Source organism: Schistocerca nitens, chromosome 1 (assembly GCF_023898315.1).
Source record: "Schistocerca nitens isolate TAMUIC-IGC-003100 chromosome 1, iqSchNite1.1, whole genome shotgun sequence".
Lineage (NCBI taxonomy): Eukaryota > Metazoa > Arthropoda > Insecta > Orthoptera > Acrididae > Schistocerca > Schistocerca nitens.
The window spans coordinates 1,063,487,484-1,063,505,579 of record NC_064614.1 but is presented as its reverse complement, the minus strand read 5'-3'; the positions used below and the strand labels follow the sequence as shown (position 1 = coordinate 1,063,505,579).

The 18,096-nt window shown below is 43.2% G+C and overlaps 1 protein-coding gene across 5 annotated transcripts in view; it reads left to right on the top strand.

The window, feature by feature from the left end:
• The window catches only part of LOC126198024 (uncharacterized), a 133,120-nt gene that overhangs the window by 24,862 nt on the left and 90,162 nt on the right, over nucleotides 1-18,096 (top strand). The window lies entirely within an intron of this gene.

Sequence of the window (18,096 nt, the reverse complement as noted above, 5' to 3'; positions counted from 1 at the left end):
AATTCACAAGGTATGATTGAAAATGACGAACAGAATGATATGTCCGAAATTCTCGGTATGCTAAAAGAAATAGATTGCCGCGAATGTGATGAAGAAGACGTTCATGAATGGATGAATATCGATGATGCAGATCCAGGACACCAAATCATGCAGGACAGCGAGATTGTAAGCATCATCACTGATAAAGATGACGCCGCCAGTATCTCATCAATCAGTGCTCCAGAAAGTGAAGATGAAAGTATACCAACCGCTTCTGAGGCATTCACTTGTTTAGATACTGCCTTGCGATGGTTTGAAGCCCAAGATGAAAGTGACCAGTTTCAGATATCTGTAACGAAAAAAGTACGTGACTTAGCTGCTCGTAAGCATGTAGGCTTGCTTAGACAGACCAAAATAAAGGATTTTTTTAAACGTTAATTTTGTATACTGTGTGTATTGTTCATGCAAAATGCTTATGTAATATGTATATATTTTTGTTTAATAAATTGTGCCACATACTATATATTCCTACTGAAATTGCCTTTGTATGTTACTTTGTATGTTACTAAAAGAGATGCCTGTCTTTATGAATAAATTTACTGTACAGTACTTCTTTTTGGCAAATAAACATGTACAGTTTGATTATCCGAACAAACCAGTTTTCCGAACACCCATGTCCCCCAGTTACTTCGGATAATCGACACTCTACTGTATTACCTTAAATGTCACTGTCTACACAACCCAGATGCCATAGCCAAACATTTTACTCTGCATTATGCACAAGCCTCTGCATCTCAAAATTATAAAACCTGCCTTTAGTGTCCTGAAACAGTGGGTGGAGCAAAAGCAATGACCTTTTACTATACGCCACGTGAGCCATATAATTCATCAGTGTTCAAGCCTACTGCCTTGATACAACCCCGGGGCATCCACAATCAATTGATCAAGTACATACCAGTGGATTGTCAACGTCATATCCTTGCCATCTTTAACTGCATCTGGAGTGAGGGAAAGTTCCCACTGCAGTGGAAGACAGCATCATCGTCCCAGTACTGAACCTGAGTAAGCACCCTTTAGAGGTGGACAGTTATTGCCCACTAAATCTCAGAAATGTTCTTTGTAAGTTGCTTGAATGCATCATGAGCTGGCAGCTGTGTTGGCTTCTTGAGCCTCGGGGTCTTCTGGCTCCATTCTAGGGTGATTTGCCGAGGCAGCTCCACTACTGATAATCTGATTTATCTGGAATCTGCCATCTGAACAGCTTTTGCTCAATGTGAACACCTTATGGTCACCTTCTTTGACCTGTAAAAGGCTTATGACGTAACATGGTGACACCACATGTGGGCTACCGTACACGAGTGGCGTCTCCGGGGTCCAATCCTGATTTTTATCCAAAACTTCCTGTTGCATTGCACTGTATGTTCCAGTTCAAGTTGGTGCTTTCCACAGTCTCTCCCCCCCCCCTCCCCCCCCCCCACCCACCCACCCCACCCCACCCCATCGCCAAGAGAATGGGGTCCCAGAGGGCCATCAATGGTGTAGCAGCAGCCGCGGAGTCCACAGTATCACTCTCTATGTATACTGACGACTTTTTCCTCTGCTATTGCTCCTCTAGTGTGGCTGTCACTGAACATCAATGGATCAATGGCAAGGTGCTATACAAAAGATACAGCCATGGGCTTTCATCCATGGCTTTAGATTTTCGGCTGCCGAGACTCGCATCATGCACTTCTGTTGACAATGTACTGTTCATCCACAACCAGAAATTTAGCATGATGACCAGCTTCTCAGTGTGGTGGAGACTCATCGCTTTTTAGGACTGGTCTTTGATTCTCAGTTGACATGGATTCCCCATCTTGACAACCTTAAGCGAAAGTGCTGGCTGCACCTTAATACACTTTGTTGCCTGAGTGACACCAGCCGGGGTTCAGACTGCACTACTCTTCTGCAGCTTTACAATACCCTGTTGTAATCCCATCTCAATTATGCGAGTCTGGCATATGGTTTGGTATCGCCCTCAGGACTGTGGATACTGGATCTGATACACCACTGTGGTGTTTGACTTGCAGCAAGAGCCTTTTGAACTAGCCTTGTGAATAGTTTAATCGAGGAGGCTGGGGTTCCTCCATTTTGGATCAGGTACCACCAAGAGCTTGTCAGTTATGCTACACATGTTTGCTGCTCACCTAAGCATCCAAACTACCATCTTCTCTTTCCAACAACAGAAATCCATCTCCTGCACAGTGGCCAAGATCAGGGATTATGATCGAGGTCTGCATCCAGTCCCTCTTCTCTAAACTCCAGTACCTCTTCCACCTCTCCTCTGGGTCCACTCACATACACCTCCATGGTGCATCCCTCAGCCACAGCTTCATCTTGACTATCACAAGGTCTGAATGACTTGGTCCCTCCGGAGGCCCTCTGCCACCAATTTTTCTCCATCCTTTGTGCATTCCGGGGCTCAGAAGTAGTCTTTACTGATGGCTCGATGGTTACTGTCCACATGGGCTTTCCTTATACCCACGCGGGGCATACTGAACTTACTGGATGGCTGTAGTGTTTTCACTGCAGAGTTGGTAGCCATCTCTTGTGCTCTTGTGCATATCTGTTCTTGCTTCAGTGGGTCCTTCATCATCTCCAGTGACTCCTTGAGCAGTTTGCAAGCTCTTGACCAATGTTACCCTTGTCATCCCTAGGTCATTGCTATCCAGGATTCCCCGTATGCCCTCAAGCAATGTGGACACTCAGTGACCTTTGTCTGGACGCCGGGCCATGTCGGGATCCCGGGTATGAACTTGCTGATAGCCTGGCCAGACTGGCTACCAGTAGACTGACTCTTGGGATTAGTATTCTGGAAGCAGACTTCAATTGGTGTTACCTTGTGAAGTTTTAGGAACCTGGAATAAGGAATGGCTCACTCTGACTTCACCAAGCAAACTATGGGTGACAAAAGTGACTACGAATCTGTGGAGGTCCTCCACGCAGGCCTCTTGCAAGAACTTACCATTCCTTACTGGGTCCACATTACCCCACTGTTGTTGTGGCACTTGTCTGATGGTGGTCCACATTTTGCTGGACTGTCCCAACGTAGCCACCCTGTGGAGGACTCTTAATCTCCCTGACCTGCTACCACATGGTGTTTGGAGATGATGCCTCAGTGGCTGACTTAGCTTTACATTTTATTTGTGAAGGGGCCTTTACCATTCTTTTTAGGGAAGGGCCACTTAACCTTATCAGCCTGTTGAGGTATTGGCAGAAAACTCTGTTGCCTCCTCTTACCAGACTGGGTTCAGCTGTCTGGGCATGGTGGTCCTATACAGCCTTCACCCAACCGGCTCTTCGTACTCTTCTTCCTTACTGTCAGATTTGCTTATCTTTTGTGTCTCTGTTCTTCCCTTGCTCTGTATGTATTGCTAGTCTTTCCTAGGCAATTTCTGAGCGGAGTACCTGTGATACGTTGCAGGGGCTGGGGAATGTATGTCTAATGAGTACCTCTGGTAAGTGGCAGGGGCTGGGGGATGTGCCCGCCCCCTCATTGTACTCTGCTTTCAGAGGCTTCCAGCTGCTCCCTCAATGCGGTACCTTGCCTGCCTTTCGTCCTTGTCTCCATTTCTTCTTTGTGTCCTTTATCTTGCCTTCATTGACATTTCATAGACCTGCGTGTTTTCTACCCCTGGGTTTTTTTGCGGTAGGCTATCTCTGATCTGCAGTCACGGATACCTGTATGTCTGAGGAAAAAGGGATTGATAACATAGTATTTTGTTTCCTTTTATAATCCTACCAACCAACCATGCTTGTCAAGAGCTTCAAGTGCCAGTTTTGTGAACTCTATAATGACTGATGTCATGCTTCTCCTACTTCAGAAAACAAATTGTGCTTTGTTTAGAAGATTGTTTCTATTCGTGTAGCTTTTTAGTCTATCTTTCATGTTTGATTCAGTTAGTTCTGAGAATGCACACAGTGATAAAACTAGCATACAGTTTATTACAATACTACCCATATTGCTTCCTTGCTCCCTTAGCAAGGGCAAAGCTTCTGTGTGGTTGTGGCACTCTGGAAAATACGTGATCTAGAGGACTCATTTATTACATTTTTTAATGGGGCTTGGATACACTCTATGCATGTCTTCAGCACAGAGACTGGAACCTCATCTATGCTAGCTGAGTTCTTATTTTTTAATTTCTGTATTGTCTTTGTGACTTGAAGCTCTGTTGTGGAAAACAATAATGTTTTGCTTACTATGTGTCATTGTGGATGCTTCATGTATTTTAGTAAGATTTTGCTGCAACTTCTCTGCTTTACCAGAGAAATAGCCACATATAAAATTTGCCAATACTATAGGATTTTCTGTTATTCCACCCCCATTGTCTTTCATTTGCATGTTGTTGTACTAGCATCTGCCTTTTCCTGTTTCGTGTTCTGTGTCATCCCAAATTTCTACACTACTGTTTGTGGAAATTGCAACACCAAGAAGGAAACGCATGAATTCAATTAATTTAATACCACAGGTTAGGTAGATGACAAGTAACAAATGATTACCTTTTCAAATCTGTACATGTTCTTTGAGCTCTATTGTTAATATGTTGTGTGGCTTGTATCTGAGCCCACAGAACCGTGACACCAGTTAGTGGAGGACCGTGACGCACCAGGTGCCGTTCAAAGTGCACGCAATATGTACAAGACAAGATCACTTGTTGTAACCAATGGCACCCCAAACCATCACACCTGGTGTTTGTCCTCTATGTTGCTCCACAATGCAGCCCTCCAGGTTGTGCTCACCAGAGTACCGTAGACATGTATGCGGCAATCACTGTAGGACACATTGAAGCGGGACTCATCCGAAAAGATTACTTGTTGCCACTCAGCATCCCAGTGACAGCGTTCATGTGCCCATTGCAGTTGGAGGAGCTCATGATTTCTGGACAATGGAAGCCGACATAATGGTATGTGTGCAACCATTCCAACCTGCAGCAGATGGCAATGAACCGTCAATGCAAACAAGTTCACACCTGTTGCAGTGCTCCAGCGACAAGCCAACACTGTGGATGACACTGTACAGTCCGTAATGGCCATGTGGACAAGATGACGGTCATCCCTTGTCGTGCTCATGTTCCATGTCCAGTTCCCACTCGTTGCTGCTTATGACCTTCCTCTATCCACTGTTTCCACACACCTATCACTGTCATAGCATCATTCTCTGTGCGAGCTGAAATGTCATGGTATGACAACCCTGTTTCCTGGGGACCAATCATTCTGCCCCATTCAAACTCACTCACATGCCGACACGGCTCCCTTTGATGTTGGCGAAGCATACTGGCACTCACTGTATTGTTTCCACTTTGTGTGACAGCTCTGCACCGAATGCACTAGACGCAACACCAACCCTGTTGGACCAACTTGAGAGGGCTCTGCTCGGCCTACATGTACCCCATCTTGCTGCAAAATGTATTACGTATTGCGTGCACACCTGTCGCCACTTCCACCAAGTGTGACACTATTCGGGTAATTCCTTCTTGGTGTTGCACTTTTCACAAAAAGCAATGTATGTTTTTATTTTCTGCTTTATACAGTGTCCTAGGAGGAATGGTCAATATTCAGTGATGTGACAGATATAATCTGTTGTGTCGGCAGACTTGCCAACACTACGTACACTAATTGAAAGAGGTGGCCAAGATGCACGCGCTAACTCACGAAGGATGGAGTGAGGTCTGAAACAGGAGACTTAATCAATGCTATAAAGAAAAGTACGTAGCTCCTTTGGTACTTATCTTTTAATCCATCCTTTGTATACATCGTTCTTGATGAGACATCTGGAGATTGTGGCGATACAAGTGAGACTCTTTAGATACAAGCTATATAAGGCTAATGGCACCTTGCTAGGTCGTAGACATGAACTTAGCTGAAGGCTACTCTGTCTCTCGGCAAATGAGAGCAAAGGCTTTGTCCGTATAGTCGCTAGCAACGTCGTCGTACAACTGGGGCGAGTTCTCATACGTCTCTCGAGACCTGCCGTGTGGTGGCGCTCGGTCTGTGATCACTCAGTGGCGACACGCGGGTACGACATGTACTAATGGACCGCGGCCGATATAAGCTACCACCTAGCAAGTGTGGTGTCTGGCAGTGACACCACATTCCTCCCCCGCAAATCGGCGAACGGTCGTGTTATAAGGCTTCCGCCCGCCGTGGGGAGGACCCCATGTTGACGTATGCGATGGGGTGGGGAGCCTAACAACAGGCGAGGCTGTGCCACCCGCACCCGGCCATTCGGTCCGAGGGGAGCTAGGAAACACCTGAAAACCTAGTCCAGGGTGCACGTCAACATGCGGCATATGCGCCCGTAGAGAGACAGGAGGGGCCGAAGGGTCGACCTCCATGTGGTCGGGGCACCCGACGGGCGAAGACGACATCTGGTCCGGAGTGGGCAAGAGTTCCATGGCAGAGGACAGCGGGGCACGGGAAGCGGACGGCGGCGCGTGACCCAGAGAGGCGCCAGGCGGCTGCAGCGACGCGTCCACTGCGGGCGGCGCCGGCGGGAGCACAGGTGGCGGCGGCGGCACGTCGCCATGAGGCAAAATAGAAGGCAGCGTCGGTAACACCTGGGGATGAGGCGAGCCAGTAGATGGGTCCCCAGGGCGCTGACCGGATGGCACCGTCGCTGAAAGCAGACGGGGAGCGGCAGAACCCAGGCGACGACAGAGGCGCAGCTGATTGATATGCCGACGCACCTCACCAGAGGCCCCCAAAACCAAATACATCGCGCGGCCGAGGCAGCGAAGAATGCGCCCTGCGAGCCAACGCCGTGAACCGCGATAGTTGCGATAGAAAACAACGTCGCCAGGAGCAAAAGCAGTAGTCTGCCGCTGCACTGGAATCTGATGCGGCGGATGCAGCAAAGACATCAAGGTTTGATGAGGACGACCATGGAGCAACTCAGCCGGCGAGCGACCATCGCGGGGCTGAGAGCGATACGAAGACAAAAAGAGCAACAATGCGTCCTCCCTAGAATGTGACTCTTTCAACTTCAACATCTGTGACTTGAAAGTCCGGACCAATCGTTCAGCGGCACCGTTTGACTGAGGCGAAAACGGCGCGGATGTCAGATGTTGAATACCATTGGCCTTGCAGAATGACAAATTCTGCGGACATGAATTGTGGGCCATTGTCGGAAACAATAGTCTATGGTAGACCTTCAATGCAAAAAATAGCGGACAACGCTTGGATGGTGGCAGATGACGTCGTGGAAGACATCCGGACAACAAAAGGAAAATTACTGAAGGAATCCACCACAACCAACCATCGAGCATTCCAGAATGGACCAGCAAAATCGATGTGCAAGCGTTGCCAAGGGGAAGTGGCTTTCGGCCATGCAAAGAATTTCCGCGGCGGTGCGGATTGTTGTTCGGCACACGCCACGCAAGAAGAGCACATATTCGTAATCGCAGCATCGATTCCGAACCAAGTACAGTGCTGACGAGCAAGTTGTTTCGTGCGCACTATACCCCAAAGTCCGTGGTGAAGAAGCCGTAAGACAGAGGACTGTAACGAACATGGGACCACGACTCTGGATTGATCAGTATCCGAACGCAACAACAAAACACCACGTCGTACAAAAAGCCTCTCCTTGTGAGCAAAAAATCGGCGAACCAGCGGATCCTCGATCCGTGACTTTGACAAGGGCCATTGCGTAGCAACAAAACGCAAAACAGTAGCAAGGACAGGGTCAGCAGCAGTGGCTGTAGCGACACGACGAAAATCAATCGGAAACGATTCGACCACGTCATCGGTTTCCAAATCAATGAACATGCAAGCAAGGTCGGAATCGTTGAATGTTCTTGCGACCTCATCATGCAATGCGTGGGGAACATTGCGCGCTCTGAAAAATTTTGGTTGCACGTTTTCTTTGAGTTCCAAATGTGCTTCATAGTTCTTAGCGCAACCAAGGCCCGGTGCAAAAATGTCTGCAAATTCTTCACATAGACTAGCAACACTGGCGGAAGGCACAGTCTGATTCACTGATAGGACCTGATTTACGATAGACATGTTAAACAACTGAAATAAATCTAAACCAAACAAGTTCACTGCCGTAGAAGAACGAAGAACGTAAAATGACACAAGTTTTGTTTGTCCCTTGTATGTAGCAAGAATGCTGCACTGTCCTAACACAGGTATCTGCTGTCCTAAGTAACTATTGAGCTGAACATTTGCGGCACGCAACGGAGGTTTGCCCAGTTGTTTGTACGTGTCGTGATTGAGCAATGAAACTGCAGCTCCGGTATCGAGCTGGAATGGTATCACTTTGCCTCCAAAGTCTAAGTCTACAAAAAGTTTATTGTCCTGCTGACGACAAGAGCGACTTTCACGTGCAATGTGAACTGAGACAGGTACAGAAGCACTTGCGACTTTACGGGATTTCCGGCGACGTCGACGCACACGTTTTGTGGGACGAACACAGTCACAGTTAGATAAAGTGGCACTGGACGGGGTGGAATTAACGACATGAATGTCCATGGGCGAAGGTCCACGAGCCTGATTGTCCCTGGTTCGATTCCGGCGCGAAGCAAAGGGCCTGGAATGGTTTTGATTGTCTGATCTTAGCTTTTTCTGGCAAACACTTTGAACATGTCCTTTCTTATGACAGTAAAAGCAAATAGCTTGGCGTGACGGGCAATTGTCACGCGAATGTCTAGTTGCACACCGCGGGCATGATTTCACTGCCTTTGCTTGCTTTCGCGGGACACGTGGCGGTGCGGACGTGCGCGAAGGCTGTTTACAGGTCCGCGCAGCGCGCCCGGCAGGCCGGTTAATGCGACACACTGCTGGCGAAGTTGCAAATGATTCCTGAGCAAAGTCAAGTGTGTCTTGCCTATCCAATATGTCTATCACTTGTTGAAGGGAGGGATGAACTAGTTTCAAAATATGTTCCCGTATGCGAACATCAGAAACGTTCTGTGCTATTGCATCACGCACCATAGTATCTGAATACGGAAGTCCACATTCACATGCAAAATCACAATCCCTAGTAAGTCCTTGCAATGTTGCAACCCACTCCCTATTAGTCTGACCGGCCGTACGTTTTGTACGAAAGAACGTATACCGTTTTGCAACTACATTAACTGTTTCTTTGAAATAGGCATCCAAAGCAGACAAAATTTCTTCGTAGGACAGAGTTGCTACGTCGCGTCGGGGAAACAATTTCACTATCACACGGTAGGTGGACACACCGACACAAGAAAGCAAAAACGGCTGCCGCTCATTACCTTGAATTCTGTAGGCGGCTAGATGGAAGCCGAATTGTCGGGACCATTCCGGCCAGGTCTCGTGGGCTGCGTCAAAGCGACGAAACGGAGGTGCAACCGCGTGTGTTGGCTGCGGTAGCGAGGAAGTGGCGGCGGCCGCATCGTTTTGCAGCGCACGTTGACCCTGGACGAGCTGTCCAAGGGCATCCAATAACGCCTGCGTCTGCTGATTCTGCAAGCGATAAAATTCGGACAGTACATCTGGCGAAGCCATGACACAAGTAAGGTAAGCAAAGCAAGAATAAGATCCTGATTGATCTGCGTCGCCAAAATTGTTGTGTCGGCAAGACTTGCCAACACTACGTACACTAATTGAAAGAGGCGGCCAAGATGCACACGCAAACTCACGAAGGATGGAGTGAGGTCTGAAACAGGAGACTTAATCAATGCTATAAAGAAAAGTACGTAGCTCCTTTGGTACTTATCTTTTAATCCATCCTTTGTATACATCGTTCTTGATGAGACATCTGGAGATTGTGGCGATACAAGTGAGACTCTTTAGATACAAGCTATATAAGGCTAATGGCGCCTTGCTAGGTCGTAGACATGAACTTAGCTGAAGGCTATTCTGTCTCTCGGCAAATGAGAGCAAAGGCTTTGTCCGTATAGTTGCTAGCAATGTCATCGTACAACTGGGGCGAGTTCTCGTACGTCTCTCGAGACCTGCCGTGTGGTGGCGCTCGGTCTGCGATCACTCAGTGGCGACACGCGGGTCCGACATGTACTAATGGACCGCGGCCGATATAAGCTACCACCTAGCAAGTGTGGTGTCTGGCAGTGACACCACATAATCATTTGAAGCAAAAAACTTCATATGGACATATACCTGTTCCCGAACGTCTTCCTAAATAGAACTTATTTAATGTACATTGTTATTTATTTTCTGTATTATTAAATACTTCGGCAGGTTTACACATGTACAACAGTTAGTAAACATTACAATATGTATTTTACAAAGTACATTATACCTGCTGTACAGTTCACCATAAATGTTTGAATATTCCACTGTCAACTTCAATGCATTTGTGCACTTTTGGGAGGAAGTGTTGTGCTGCTTGTCTTGAGGCTTCTTCATGTTCCCTATTGACAGCAGTAGTGTCCGTGAGGCAACCAAGCAGTTCATCTCAAGTATTTAGCTTTTGTTTGTACATCTCAGTCTTCATCCAGCCCCATAAACAGAAATTTAATGGTGTAAGATCTGGCAATCTTGATGGCCGGTTAATTGTAGTACCGTGACCAATCCAGCGATTATGGTAATTGCGGTTGATACACTATGTGATCAAAAGTATCTGGATACCCCCAAAAACATACATTTTTCATATTAGGTGCATTGTGTAGCCACCTACTGCCAGATACTGTATATCAGCGACCTCAGTAGTCATTAGACATCATGAGAGAGCAGAATGGGGCGCTCTACAGAACTCACTGACTTCGAACATGGTCAGGTGATTGTGTGTCACTCATGTCATATGTCTGTACGCGAGATGTCCACACTCCTAAACATCCCTAGATCCACTGTTTCCGATGTGATAGTGAAGAGAAATGTACACCACAAAAGCGTACAGGCCGACCTTGCCTGTTGACTGACAGAGACAGCCGACAGTTGAAGAGGGTCGTAATGTGTAATAGGCAGACATCTATAGAAAACTTAGATTTCATGGCTGAGCGGCTGCTCATAAGCCACACATCACGCCGGTAAACGCCAAATGATGCCTTGCTTGGTGTAAGGAGCATAAACATTGGACGATTGAACAGTGGAAAAACGTCTGTGGAGTGATGAATCACTGTACACAATGTGGAAATCCGATGGTAGGGTGTGAGTATGGCAAATGCCTAGTGAACATCATCTACCAGTGTGTGTAGTGCCAACAGTAAAATTCAGAGACAGTGGTGTTATGGTGCAGTCACGCTTTTCATGGAGGGGGCTTGTACCCCTTGTTTTGCATGGCACTATCATAGCACAGGCCTACATTGATGTTTTAAGTACCTTCTTGCTTCCCACTGTTGAAGAGCAATTCGGGGATGGCGATTGCATCTTTCAATATGATTGAGGACCTGTTCGTAATGTACGGTCTGTGGCAGAGTGGTTACAAGACAGTAACATCCCTGTAATGCACTGGCCTGCACAGAGCCCTGACCTGAATCGTACAGAACACCTTTGGGATGTTTTGGAATGCCGACTTCGTGCCAGGCCTCATCGACCGACATCAATACCTTTTGTCAGTGCAGCACTCCGTGAAGAATGGGCTGCCATTCCCCAAGAAACCTTCTAGCACTGACTGATCGTATGCTTGCAAGAGTGGAATCTGTCATCTGGGCTAAGGGTTGGCCATCACCATATTGAATTCCAGCATTACTGATGGAGGGCGCCACAAACTTGTAAGTCATTTTCAGCCAGGTGTCCAGATACTTGTGATCAGATGGTGTATGTTCCCTCACATGTCTGGTAAAGTGTAGAGGGGCTCAGTCATCCTGAATGTACATTGCAGTCCACATTCAACAAACAAATTTTCCAAAAAATGCGAATAATTCTTGTCTCATCATTCGCTCTTCTAAAATGACTGGCCCTATCAACATGTCACCAATCATGTCGCACCAGTCATTGATTGATAAATGAACTTGTTTCCACTGTAGTGTGTGGGTCCTCCTCTGAGTATTGATGATTATTACTTAAGTTGTTTCCATGCTGTGTAAATTTGACCTGATCGGTGGTAGCATTAAAGAAAGCAAATCTCAGTTGTCATTTAACCAGTGACAAAATTCAAGTTTTGTGGCATAGCCTCCAAAGTCAAGGTTTTGCATACACTGTGTGTTTAATGAACAAGTTTTCTGCATTTAATGTTCACCATACTCATGTTTGTGACATATTGATACATGCAGAAAATTACCATGTGCTGGTAGTAGGACAACACTGCACCATTTCAACACATTTAAACAATGCTTTTTCCTTATACACTCTCAATCCCTCACCCTACTTCACTGACAACACACCATGGACAACTGTGCCCTCAGCAGGCTAGTTTAACGGCAGAAAGACATCCTGGGCAAAAAGGTTGACAGGAATGAGGTAGATCGGGCTAGAATAAAATGTCAGAAATTGGTGGGTAAGACTCATACACGTGTGTCCCTAGCCAAGAAAACAAATGTACTTTAAATGTGTTATGTCTCAGAAACCATTTGGAATGAGGCATATGTCTATGTGAAGTTTTTTGCTTCAAATGAGAGTTTCCGTGATATCCCCAAATATTGACCATTCCTTCTGGGGCAACCTATATATTATTTTATCAGTGAATAAGTTTTTGCAACAAGCAATAAACTCCTGTATATTTTCATATCCATGATATTAATCTAGGGACTGTGGATTAGTGTAGTGCTTTTGTAAAGAACTGAGAAATTTAAGTGTTTAGAAGGACTTCCTTTCCTAAGCTGCTGTTGGGAAACTTTTGAAAACATCTCAAAAATGAAACACTTTGAGGAATTTAGAGAACTTAGCATCTACTTTGTTTTCCATACTCACTTAATCCCAGCAGATATGGAGAAAATGTTGACAATGACTAACACAGACCTCGCCCTGCTACATATTGGTTTGTTTAAAAACAATCTTGTTTTGTATTCACAAGTGTTCCTTCACCAACTCACAATTAAATTGCCACAGTTGTATATAGTGAATTCCATTGACATGTAAACCTATCAATTACTCTTATTCATGAATAGCAATTTATTAAAAAATTTTCCTTAATGGAACACTAACACATTTTTGAAAGTGAACCAGTCTCTGGTGCATATTCGTACAGTGATGTGATGTTTTATGTAATAAAATAATAAATTATCCAACATTTGATTAAAATAACATTGTACTACAGGAACCAACTGGGCAGCACAGCTTTTGAGACACTGAACTCATATTTGGGAGGATGCAGTTTGCTCTTTTTGGCCATCCTGATTTAATTTTTCGTAAATCCTTGCTTGCAGATGCCAAATGGTTCTTCAGCAATGCCACGGCCAATTACTTACCCTATCCTTGTAAAAACCTGGGGTACTTATGTATTCTGTTTGTTACTACATTTGAGCATCTGTTTTCGTTGTATTAGTATGACAGCTCCTATATCATTTTAAGATGACCACTGGATGAATAAATTAATAAATAGTTACAGTGACTGATTGCTGTGGTTTAGATGGGTAGCAGTTTGCCTCTCCCCCAAAATAGAAAAACCTTGCTTATTGTCCAAGTTTTACGTGAATACAAAGCTGCACTCCAGGCAAATACCTCCAGAAAAGTATTCCTAACTTTGAAATTTATATTTGATATGAACAAATTCTCTTCTTCAGAGATGCTTTTCTTGTTGTTGCAAGTCTGCATTTTATATCCTCTCTACTTTGACCATCATATGACATTTTGCTGCTGAAATAGCAAAACTCATCTACCATGTTGTGGTCTCTCACAATCTACTCCTATTCCCTTAGCATTGTCTGTTTTAATATGACTACAGTCCATTTTTGTTCCTCTTAAAACCTGTTTTCAATACGCTATCCATTCCATTGAACTGTTCTTCTTAGTCCTTTATCATCTCTGACAGAATTAGAAAGTCATTGGCAAACTTCAAAGTTTTTATTTCTTCTCCCTGCATTTTTGTATTCAAAATCTATTTTTGGTTTTCTTCTCAGCTGGTTCAGTGTACAGATTGAATAACATAGATTAGGTTAGATTAGATTAGTACTTGCTCCATAGATCATGAATATGACACTTTGCAGTGATGTGGAACGCGTGTCAGGTTAATAAAAGGTGTCTATACAAGATATTACATTACACAAAATATTACATGACACTTGATATTTTTATTTTATTTATTTATTTATTATTTTAATTTTTTATTTTATTTTATTTTATTTTATTTTATTTATTTTTATTTTTATTTTTTTTTTTTTTTTTGTGGGGAAATTACCCACTTACTATATCCAAAAATTCATCTAATGAGTAGAAGGAGTTGCCATTAAGAAATTCTTTTAATTTCCTTTTAAATGCTAATGGCTATCTGTCAGACTTTTGATGCTATTAGGTAAGTGACCAAAGACTTTCGTAGCAGTATAATTTACCCCCTTCTGAGCCAAAATTAGATTTAACCTTGAGTAGTGAAGATCATCCTTTCTCCTAGTGTTGTAGCCATGTACACTGCTATTACTTTTGAATTCATTCGGATTGTTAATAACAAATTTTATAAGTGAATATATATACTGTGAGGCTACAGTGAAGATCTCTAGCTCTTTAAATAAGTGTCTGCAGGATTAGCTCCAGCAATTATTCTGATTACACACTTTTGTGCAATGAACACTCTTTTACTCAATGATGAGTTACCCCAGAATATGATGCCATACGAAGGCAGAGAATGAAAATAGGCATGGTAAGCTAATTTACTGAGATGTATATTGCCAAAATTTGCAATGACCCTAATAGCATAAGTAGCTGAACTCAAACGTTTCAGTAGATCTTCAGTGCGTTTTTTCTAGTCCAACCCCTCATCAATGCATACACCTAGAAATTTTGAATATTCTACCTTAGCTACCAAGATAAAGGATAGGTACAACCTTGTCTCACTCCATTCTCAAATACTGCTTCCCTTTATACGCCCTTTGGTTCTTATAACTGCAGTATGTTTTCTGTACAAGTCGTACATAACCTTTCACTCTCTGTATTTTATTCCCAATTGCTACTTTCAGAAAGTAAAGAAGTGTTGTCAAGTCAACACAGTCAGAAAATTTATCAAGACCTACAAATGCTATAAATGAAACTTTGCCTCTTTTCTACCTGTCTTCTAAAATAGGTCATAGTCAGTATTGCCTCATGTGTGCCTACATTTCTATGGAACTCAAACTAATTTTCTCCGAGGCAGCCTCTAGCAGTTTTTCATTCTTCTGTCAGCATTTTGCTACCATGAATTACAAAACTGATAGTTCAGTGATATTCACAACTTTTTATAAATAATTACAACTTCAAACAAAATTAAGATATGTTGAACTATGAACTATTGGTACTACACATACATTTAAAAATAGGGAGTGAGGTTGTAACACAATATTACTATATTTATAAGATTGTAGAGAGACAGAATGACTCGCCAAACATATCTTCATGAGGTGAAATTGCAGTCAGCCCTGCAGTTAATAGGCACTAGGCACAGAACACAACAGGTGTAAAACAAAGCCTAAAAATCTAGCTAGGGAGCTGGTAACATAAACACAATAGGCTGTCAGAAGGGCACTACATGAACCCTTCCATGACTACTGTAACAAACTGTAACTAAAATCTCTCTCACAGGACCCAAAGAAATTGTAGCCACAGATGAAGACTAGGGGTGGCATTAAAGTAAGATTCTGCACACTCGTAGATTCGGGGTAACTCAGGGGCTGAGATTGAGGATAGCAAAAGCAGAAGTGCTGGGCTCAATTTTAGAATGTTTCTTTACAAAGGAAAGGAATCCAGGTGTACTCCTGCAGTTTTTAATTCTTGTGCTATTGCAAAGATGAGCAATGAAGACATTAGTCTCAGTGGGGTTGATAAATATCTGAAATCTAAAATTGGACAAGACTGCATGCCCTGATGTAATTCCCATCAGATTCTGTTCAGAATTTGCAGCTGATTTAGCTCTTTCAACCATAACATATCTGATATCCTCAAACAAAAAACTGTTCCCAGTATTTAAAAATCTACAAGTGACACCTGTCTTCTATAAAGGCAGCAGAAGAGAGTTACAAAACTACTATCAGTTGCATTGCCATCCATCTGTTGCAGAATCATGGAACACATTCCAAGCTCAAATGTAATGAGGTGTCTAGAGGAGAATGACCTTGTCCATGCCATCCAGTATAGATTCCGATACGATTAGTCTTGTGAAACTTACCTCATGCTTTTTTCGCATCATTGTGACAGCCATATATTGAGGTGTGCAGGTTGTAATCTCCCCCTCCTTGCTACTTTCATTGTTCACATTAAACAATAAACTAAGTCTTTTATGAGGATTTGAGAGAAGCAAAGATTACAGTAATCTTTCTAGTTTACTTAGCTTGTCATGTTGAATTGGGTCCAGTTCTTCTTGTCCTGGGGTCTGATTCTTGAAGCTGAAAATCTCACATTTTTGGTCCTCGCAGTTGGATTGAACTAAATAAGTTTGAAGATTGTTGTTACAGAATTTTTTTTACATTAATATATTTTCTCACATTTTAGTATATCATACAGTATTTTGATTTTTCGTGTTAGTAAAGCCAAAATTACATTGTTCGCTCAAAAATACGTCTGATCACATCAGAGGCATGCTAACAAATCCTACACTGCAAAAGTAATAATGTTCCAAAGAGTTTACAATTTTTCTTAACAAATGAAGTTCTACCAGTTTCTGTTACCATATTAATTTCAATTATTATATCATAAATGATTACAGAAATAAACGTAGTAAACAGTACAGGGTTGTGTAATTAATAAAAGAAATTTTTCTTAACAAATGAAGTTCTACCAGTTTCTGTTACCATATTAATTTCAATTATAAAATGTGCCAGTAATTCGTAATTTCAAATGTTTGTAAAAAAAAAATAATTTTATCTGTACATTCAGAACCAGTAGCTATTGATTATAACATCGAAAATGAAATATTTTATAAAATAATTCCTTTTCATAAATTTTAGCTTGAAAATAACGTACTGTGTATAAAATTCTATGAACGTCTTCAGAAAAGCAACTGATATAATATTGACCTGTCCAAAATTTGAAAAATAATACTGGTATCGACAACTACTGTTGAGGGAAAGTAATGCTGGAGGAGGATGTCCCACTAGAAGGTGGATGCATTATTTGCTGACTTCAAAAAATCATTAATTCATTATTACCACACCAACATTTTCAAGGTGTATCCGTAAAGTTTTGATTGTCACATTGAAAAGAATCAAATGTGTGACCATGGAACTCAGGGTTAGCTTTTGTTCTCCTTTACATAGTCACCCTTCAAATGTCTAAAATTTTCCCTAATGATGGATGACTTGGTGGAGACCTTAGGTGTAGAACTCTGCATTTTAGCTCTTTACGAAATGTTCCAACTCAAGTCTCACCTCATTGTTGTTCTCAACATATGTTGCAGGCAGTTGTTTCTTCATCTGAGACTCCTGAAGAATTTGCTAGGTAAAAATGGAAATGCTGTTTGGCTGGGGCTTCCTGTTGGGTAGACCGTTCACCTGGTGCGAGTCTTTCGAGTTGACGCCACTTCGTAGACTTGCGTGTTGATGGGGATGAAATGGTGATGATTAGGACAACACAACACTCAGTCCCCGAGCGCAGAAAATCTCTGACCCAGCCAGGAATCAAACCTGGGCCATTAGGTATGACATTTCATTGCGCTGACCACTCAGCTACCAGGGGCGGACATTTACTGGGTGCCAGCAGGTGTGGAACCTAGTGGCTGGTGAAGTTCGTCGTTTTCAAAATGTTTTGCAAGATGCCGAAAACTGATGCAGCATGAATTCTCACATTTCACAATCACCTTCATTACCAGTATCATAGTCATCCTTCAAATGTCTCACATTTTTTCTGATGTTGGATGACTTGGTGGAGTCCATGGGTCTTTGAGTAATTCGTGGCTCTTCTCAGAGAGGGCATTGGAAACTTCTTTCATCGTTGTTCAGCCCACACTGGAAACATCTACATGCCTGACCACTGTGTAATTTGACAGTGCGTTATAGCCTTAGACTTTGAACAACTCAGTAGGGGTTGTTGCAGTATTTTTCCCTTTTCAGAGCAACAAATGAATTACATAGTTCTACTGGGGAGAATTTACTTGCA